We start from the raw sequence: 9,119 nt of genomic DNA, 5'->3' as shown, positions 1-9,119 counted from the left end.
AGCCAATTGTAGATTAAAAAGAAAGAAAAAAAGAATTGTATTTATCAGTCGCCCAATAACTTCGGTTCTCCGGGCGATTGTGTAAAACAATATATAAAACGACAGATACTATAACTATATAATACTATATAACTAACTAACGTAATAACACGGAACAACATCTCAACACATATTGCTATAAAATAATACAAAGCTTTAAAAATTAATAGCCAGGTACAAATCACAGCATAATCTCAAAAGACTGCAAATACAGAGCTGTGAAAATAAAAGGGTACTTGCGTGGCATTATAATTATTTTGTTAACTTATATCCTGCCTCCGCTAAGGATCTCAAGGTGGTGAACATGATTCTGCCCCTCATTTCATCCTCAGGTAGAATACACTGAGGCTGCATACGCTACTAGTGCTGGTTTGTGGAGCTGTGTACACACGGCTAGCCACAATCCACTTTGATCCTGTAGTTTTTTGAGAAATACTGTGTTTTGATGCATTTCCTTCAATCTGATTTGAACAAAAACCATAGGAAGCCATTTACACACCCACCCACTGGCACGGACAGACAGCAGTGACAGAACACACCCAACAAAACTGAAGTGTAAATTGGAAATGCATCTGCTGTGTGGGAAATTACCTTGGTACGTTTTAAGCCAGTAATGTGTATGCAACCTAAGAGATGGCGATTGGCCCAAATTCATCCCATCTGAACCTGTGTCTCTCAGGTCATAATCCAAATAATCTAACAATTAAAGTGGGTTCAAGGCAAACCTTTCAAGGGAGGCCATTCCATAATCAATAGGCCATAGCTGATAAAGCCTCCCCTTTTGCAACCATCTCATATTGCAGCAGCACTAGAGTGAGCTTTTCTGTAACCCGAACCACGATTTATGTGGGATCTCTTTTGCTCTGAGTTTTCAACATGGATGTGATTTAAGGTGAATACAGTATAGATGTTCTACTAAGTGGCTTAAAACAAATTGCATTCTGCTACATTGGTTTTTAGGGTAAAAAATGTGTGGTCAACTGCCTCCACCACTGTTGTGTATTGAGTCAAAGGATTTTATATCTGTATTATTATTGTCTGTATTTGCATTAGGGTAAAGTAACTGCCTTTTGGTTCCAGAGGGTACAGCTACTATTGGTTCATTTAAGCTGCTGTATTTGGATCCTCTTATTGGTTTACTCCAAAAGGCAGGACTGTGATTGCCTGATATTGTTCCCTCCAAAATGTATCCTTTCTAGCTAGTTCCCTGTCCCTATAAATGTAGCTCTCCCCTCCTCAGGTCTCAGTCTTGTTGCTTTAATAAAGAAGTGTTACTAGAGAACTGTCTCCAGCATATTATGTCAAGAGAGCTGAAATCACAAACCCCACGTCACAACAACCACACTACTGTTTGTGTTGCATCACTGTACAGCTGTAGTTTTGGATAACGAGGAGGCTTTGCTTTTTATGCAGACGTCTGGTTGAAGACACATTTACCTGAATAAACTATTCAGATTCTGAACTGCATTATGCTAGTGGGCAATATTATCGTGGCTCAGATAATTTCTCTCAGGGATACTGCACTCTTGCTTTGAGACTCATGATTACGAGACTATATTATGAAGAGAGAGAAAACCTGGATGCCTGTGTAATATAATCATGAATGTAATGGAATGCAAATGCAATACAGAATTAATGTAATGCAAAATTATCTGCAGATCTCTGTACATTTTTTATGCTTTTTACAACACAGATGGTTTTCATCTAGTATCTAGCATGTTTAGGCAGGGGAACCTTAGACCTAGGGGGACCAAGTGTAGCCAGCCAGCCAGGCCTCTTCTAATCAAAGCCAGTGAGGGATATGGTATACCTGCACTCCCTCCTTGAGTACTTTTGCATGGCTTAAATGTGTCCCTGAACTGTGATAATGCATATTTCTTGCCTGGAGAGAGAATTATCTGTGGGAAAACCTCTGCATTTTAAATGGTTTGAATGTAGTCTACTGTACAAAGGCAAGAGTCACATCTGTTATGCTTCCTACTTTTGCCTTTGGTCATGGTCACCATGGTATGAAGCCCCTGGAAAGTTGCCCACGAGGGAATGTGGCCCTTGGGCTGAAAAGGTTCCTCACCTCAACAGACCATTTTGCCTAGCCTTTGTTAACATCTTTGCCCAGTCCACCACTGCAGGAAGAGCCTCATGAGTAGACTGAGCAGGCGCCCAGTCATATGGTAGAACTGTCATGCCCTACTTTACCATATCCATAGTGGGTTGCTTATCTTCAGATGCTCAACCATGGTATCAGTGGAGCAGCTTTATTCCCCAGACAGTAGTGCTGGCAGCAAATGTGTATTTTGCCATGGAGACCGACTCTCACACCAATGGTCCAACTCCAAAATAAAAGGATTGGCACCTGAATATTTTACATGTGTGGAGTGCATGCATACAAGCATTGCATAACCTGCAAATATGTACGTTGACATGTGACAAATGTGGAATGTTTACTTTTCTGGCAACTTAAAAACATTTTTTTTATTCCTTGCTGATGAAAATCTCAGGCAAACTCTTTGGTTTCTTTTAATCCATAAGGTCATAAGAAAGGAATTATGAACATTCAAAGATAAAATGATGGATGTTTTCTTATTTAATCTCTCCATCCTCCCCACTCCCAAAAAGTATTAGAGAAGTCTGTTATTTCACTACCTTTCCCTACCCCCATAATTAAACTAGCTCTTTGATTAGCAGTACAACTTAATCAGGAACTATCTAGGACCTTTGCACGTAAGATAGTTACTGGAACATAAATAAACACAGTGTTCTTGCCAGCTTAAAGAAATGTCATCCTGACAATACTTCAGTTCCAAACCACCTAAAATGCAAACATAAACCTTGGATCTATGCTGGTGTCCCTGCTTAATCATGGTATAAATCAAGACACTCTTTGGACACAGTCCCACGGAGTTAACCAACATGTGATCTGCCAAAAACCAGTCAGTAAAGTTTATTAATAGACAAGAAAATTTGCTGCCTTCATGCTAACAAAGAAGGAGGGGGGGAAGGAAACTCCTAGATTTTGCAGACACTTGTTTTGTTTGCTAAAAAGGTCTCAGGTTTCTCCACAAACAGTTAAACATGATAACAGAAGAATTATAATCCTCTGTCTTGTTTAGTTAAACTAGTGGAACATGATTCCCCTGCAGAATGACCTAAGCAGACACCTGTCCAGTTTTTAGCACCACTGCTGAGATTCTATGACTTTTTTCAGCAAACTGAGTTTGGGCCAAATTCAAAATTGTATAGTGATTAGGATTCTAAGGATCTTTACCATAACAATTTTTGCCAAAACAAATGTGCATGTCTTGTGCAGCTTTACTGAAAATTAACACGCTCTCCTGTTGCTTGTAGGTGTTCTGCTTTCCCCCTTCTCAAACCGTATTTTGTTCCTATAAAAAATAATCATCCTTCACAAGGTCAGCTAATAGGCACAGCACTTGAAGGAAACACAGACAGACACAAAAACATGCACTCACACACAGCATAGACAGCCAGGTCACATTCCTCAGATAAGGGAACAGTAAGGAATGCCCCCCCCCCTTTATAACCCACAACTTTAATTACAAATTTATGTATAGATTTAATAAAGGTTTGTGACAATATTTAATCAAATAACCTCATTGCCTCTGCCTCTTCATTGTGTTTGAATTGTTACTAGCCAGCCTCTCCACATGTATTTTTTGCTCTATAAGACACACTTTTTCCCTCCTAAAAAGTAAGGGGAAATGTGTGTGCGTCTTATGGAGCAAATGCAGGCTGCGCAGCTATCCCAGAAGCCAGAACAGCAAGAGGGATTGCTGCTTTCGCTGCGCAGCGATCCCTCTTGCTGTTCTGGCTTCTGGGATAGCCAATATTTTTTTTCTTGTTTTCCTCCCCCCAAAACTAGGTGCGTCTTATGGTCTGGTGCGTCTTATAGAGTGAAAAATACGGTACCTGCATCAGTAATGTGTAGCTAAAATGAGCCAGATTTGTAAGGTTCTGCTGCCTGATCTCACAAAGGTAATTTTACTCATGGCAAGTGACCAAGTAACTGGCTAATGTAAACTTGCTCTACTTGCTGTGCAAAGTGACTATACCAGATGTATTTTTGCATTTTCTTGTTCCTTTTCTTCATTTTCCTTGTCTATACGCCTTGCATCTAAAAAGAAAAAAAAAAAAGCTGGATATATAGTCAGTTCTTTTGATGATTAAGGTTGAGAGAGAGAGCGAAACAAGCACTGACAGTATGATTGAGGGGAGAGAGAGAGAGACTGCCACACTATATTGCCTTGTTTACATCAAAAGACAGCTGTAGTAACAGCACATTAAGCACTAAAAAAATCAATGGAGATGGAATTCACAGCTGAATGCTCAATTTTCTCTGGTCCATTATGTGCTTAATAACACCACTTCCATGGCTGAGTTTATACAAGCATTTTTTAAGTTAAAATTCTCAGTAGAACTGCAAAGGAGGAAGAGCTCTTAGAATTTCACCAAATGCTGCAGAGATTTTTTTTTTAAAAAATACACATAGTATCTCTGTTATTTACAAATTGCCCAATACAAACACAGACACAATTTACATACAATGCAGCACATATGATGACCATAGCTGTCAAGTGTCCCTTATTTGAAGGGACAGTCCCTTATTCCAGCGCCCTGTCCCGTAGCTGTCCCTTATTGATAGATGTCCCTTAAATGATGTCCCTTAAATTTCAAAGGAAGCAGCTCCTCTCCCTCCCTGCCAGCCAGGGAGGAGGGAGGCTCCAACTGTGTTGCTTGGCTGTGTTGCTCACCCAATAAGAAGTCTAAGAGTGACTGGGGGGTGGAGCTTGCATGCCTTGTGTGTGGCTAGTTAATGCAAGCTGAGGGGGTTTTTGAATGCTGGACGCCATTTTGTTGCATGTGCTGCTGCAAACTTTGCAGTGCAAAGCCAGGCCGGGGAGCCATCTTAAGTTGAGGCTGCATAGGCCTTGTGGTGCATGTGATTCAGATTCTATTCATTTGAACCTCTGGTTACAAAGTTGGTTGGACAGTGTTCTCGAAGCTACCAGCATGAGTTTGACCAGACTGCAGGAGGACAGGAAGACTGGAGTGCCTGGAACAGGTGAGGCTGCAGGTCCCTTATTTTGGCTGTTGGTCCCTTGTTTTCAAGGCTGCTGGTCCCTTATTTTCAAATCTGTAAGTTGACAGCTATGATGATGACCATGGAGTTATTTATTATACTGTAGTCCCCAGTTTAGCTCAAGTTTGGATATAGCACATGTAGTGAATAATGCTTTGTTGCAGTAGTATATCTTGCACCCCACTGGCATAGCAAATCTGCCAAATCCTAAAGCATCTCAGCTGGAGGAACTCGAGTAAAGGATTGCATCCCTTACCTACCTCTCTGTAAAACAAAACTTGTAGAGGAATGACTTGTAGGCTTCTAAACAAAAGACTGGCAGGTGGCTGCATGCTACAATAGTTTAAAAAGATGGACTGTAACAAAAACATTTCAGGAAAAGACTACAAATATTATTATTATTTGTTTCAGCCACAAGGTCTCCTACATAACACCAAATTACTCTTAATCTTGCATAGGCAAACTTCAGCCCTCCAGATGTTTGGGACTACAATTCCCATCATCCCTAGCTAACAAGACCATAGTTAGGGATGATGGGAATTGTAGTCCCATCTGGAGGGCCGGAGTTTGCCTATGCCTGGTTTAACCTCTGGTTTGCTAGTAAAACTGAATTACCATGTCGCAAAATAATGCATGTTTAAAAAGTGTGTCACCAACATAAAAAGTTTGGAAAGCTCTGGTAGAAACAGTATACCGTATTTTTCGTCCTCTAGGGCGCACTTTTTCCCCTCCAAAAATGAAGGGGAAATGTGTGTGCGTCCTGTGGGGCGAATGCAGGCTTTCACTGAAGCCTGGAGAGCGAGAGGCATCGGTGCGCACCAACCCCTCTCGCTCTCCAGGCTTCAAGAAGCTATCCGCAAGCCTTGCGAGCCCGGGGGAGTTCCCGCAGGCTCGCAAGGCTTGCGGGCAGCAGCCTGCAGCCCGGAGCAGGGGCACCCTCCGGAGGACGCCCCGTGCTTCGGGAAGGTGTCCGCAAGCCTCCCGCGCCCTGCGGGAGTTCCCGCCCGGCTCGCAAGGCTTGCAGGCAGCAGCCTGTTCTGGGGGCTGGGGTCGGGGGAAGCTTGGGCTTCCCCCGCGCCAGCCCCGCGCCTGGGGGGGAAATAATTTTTTTTCTTTATCCCCCCCCCCAAAAAAAACTAGGTGCGTCCTATGGGGCTGTGCGTCCCATGGGGCGAAAAATACAGTACTTTTGATTAGTGATAGCCACATAACCTCTTGTAAGGAGTTATCTACTTAGGAATGGGTATCAGCCACTAAAATTTCAATACTATAATGTATAACTATGGCAATAGTGCAGCAAGCTGAGGTGCAAGAAATCCATTGCGTAAACTTCTGCCTCCTTTCACTGTATAACTTTGTCATCCTCTCATTTGCAAATATAAGTGTAAACAAAACTACATAAAACTCATTCTGGAGGTGTTAAGCCAGGGTATGATCACCTAAAATGTCACTCCTTCACTTCCCCATTTTCCCACAATACCTAATCAAGAAGTTTCAGTGCCCTGAGGCACCTGCCAGAAAAAGCAACAAATACTGGTAAATAAAAACCTCCCACTACCCAAACAAACAAACCCTGGATGGCAGAATGAAGATACATTTTGAAAAGCCTTTTATCAGACATTCAGGAAAAAATCCTCCTGACCAGCAGTATTGGAACACTTATAATCAGTGACGCTGCTTCTTTTTTTTAAAAAAGTGTGTCAGTACAGTACAGTAGTACCTCAGGTTACATATGCTTCAGGTTACATACGCTTCAGGTTACAGACTCCACTAACCCAGAAATAGTGCTTCAAGGTTAAGAACTTTGCTTCAGGATGAGAACAGAAATCGTGCTCCAGGGGCCCAGTGGCAGCAGGAGGCCCCATTAGCTAAAGTGGTGCTTCAGGTTAAGAACAGTTTCAGGTTAATAACAGACCTCCAAAACAAATTAAGCACTTAACCTGAGGTACCACTGTACTCACCATGAAGTTATTACAGTGCCACACTTTTAACATGGGGGGGGGGGAGAGCTGCTGGTACTGCGTACACGAGTACCCCCAGAAAAAGTACTGCTTATAACACCCCAGTCAGACTGGAGTAGTAGTCTTTGTATTTAATTTTCAAGCCCAATTTCTCATTCCCAGCATCACATGATAAGGACAGGTAGATATTAAGCCCTCCTCAATTGGCAGAAGCCCTACTTTCTTTTCTTTTCTTTTCTCTTCACCTTTCTTCTGGTTTCAAGCCTGGCCAGGTCCCGTTTTTCTCTTCTTTTCTTCTTGGCTGTGACATCTCAAAATCTTAGATTCCCCCTTCCTCGTGACCCAGTGCCGCCAACTACTGCTCCTTTGCAGAAAAAATATTATCAGGTCATTCTCTGGCCACGCCTCAATCGTCCACTTGTTAATTCTTGCCCTAAACAGTTTCCAAAACTCCACAAAATCACTACCTCAGCCTTCTTCCTTTGACAACCTCCACTTTACTTTCTAAAGCAACTGGCCCTATTTTCCTCCTTTCCTTACAGACCAACAATCCCTTTTTCTCCTAGCTTTGGCCAGCATCTTGCCCAGCTCCCTGCTTCATTTTCCCTAACCCATTTTACAACTTCTTGGCTTCACTATGTATTAAAACGTTATGCTTCTTTTAGAAGAAGTAGCTTGAATGATTAGTGATCATGCCTTAATTCCACCCATATTAGATTAACTGTAGCATGTTTCTCATGGGGTTGCTGTAAAGCACTGTAAAGTATGCCAAACATATAACCTCTATTCCTCCAGCTGCACTGCTTGCCAGTTTGTTTCCGAGTCCAGTGCTGATCTTAACTAGGTTGAATGAGGCCCTTGAGTTCTTGGGCTGAAAAACATCCCAGCCTCTGCTATACAGCTAGTCAACATTTATTTGTTCTCTTGAGTTTGCAGCTGACCATGCCAAGTTGTGAAGCTCATCATTATTTTTCACTTTCAGATGTGATCTTTCTCCACCTCCCAAATTCCTTTGTTGTACAGCCAGACTGCAGGGTTTTCACATCTCTTCAATGTATCTGGCCAGGTAAACAATCCGAGGTATTTATTGTACTTTCTGAAGTTCATTGTCACTATGTGTGATTATGTAAAATGTTATGGAAACTAATTGTTCTATTTATCCCTGGTCTAGAATGTAGGGCCAAGGTTGCCTGGAAACGAACATCCTGTGGTTCTAATGGGAAACCACTACCATTAGTTAATTGGATTTATGATGTCAGCATTCTCATATTGCTAGCTAGTCTTGGGGTGTGGGAGGGAAAGTAGCTTGTTTGTTCTAGAGATGGAATCAAGCGTGCTTTCTCACTAAAGCAGACAGGAAAGGCATGGTCTTCACTAAAGAGCTGCAGCTGTTTTCCTGAGTCAGAGCCATCATGGCTCCTTGCCCAAAATCTGGGCCAGGCAGTATGGAGTGTGCTGCGTGACATGGATTTATGAACTTTTCGCAATGCAGGAACATAAACATTGCCTTGCTGGGTAAGACCCGTGCTCAGCGACCTACCTCCCAGGCTGCCCCGAGGATGATCGAGAGACGACTGTAAATAAATGTGCGCCTTGAAAGCGCCACAAAATAAGAACGGAAAGGTCTGGCGCTTGAAGCGGATACCTTAAGAAAATGTGCTTGGCATTGCAGCATAAAACTACGAGCGCACTTGTTGCGCGTTAGGCTCTTTGGGCCACCCTGCCATACCTTTCAGGATGTGTTTCATAAAGCACAGCAAGGGGGCAGCCTTTCCGTGCCTGTTCAGGAACAAACGCGTGGTTAGTTACTCCGGATCACCGAAGCAACTTGGGAGTTCAACCCTACGACAGGCGCGCGCGCGCGCGCAATGCGTTGGACGACCTGCTTCCAACCTTGGAAGGAGCCCAGTTAAATGAATCAGCATGCTCAAGCGAGCGTCGCCCGAAACCGCCGCCCAGCAGGCGGAGCGAAGCCGGCCGCTCGCCTTGGCGAGCAATAGCGCAATGACAGCAGCAGCAGC

The sequence above is a fragment of the Podarcis cretensis genome (genome assembly GCF_951804945.1).
Source record: "Podarcis cretensis genome assembly, chromosome: 5".
Classification (NCBI taxonomy): Eukaryota; Metazoa; Chordata; class Lepidosauria; order Squamata; family Lacertidae; genus Podarcis; species Podarcis cretensis.
Note: the sequence above shows the minus strand (reverse complement) of the source record.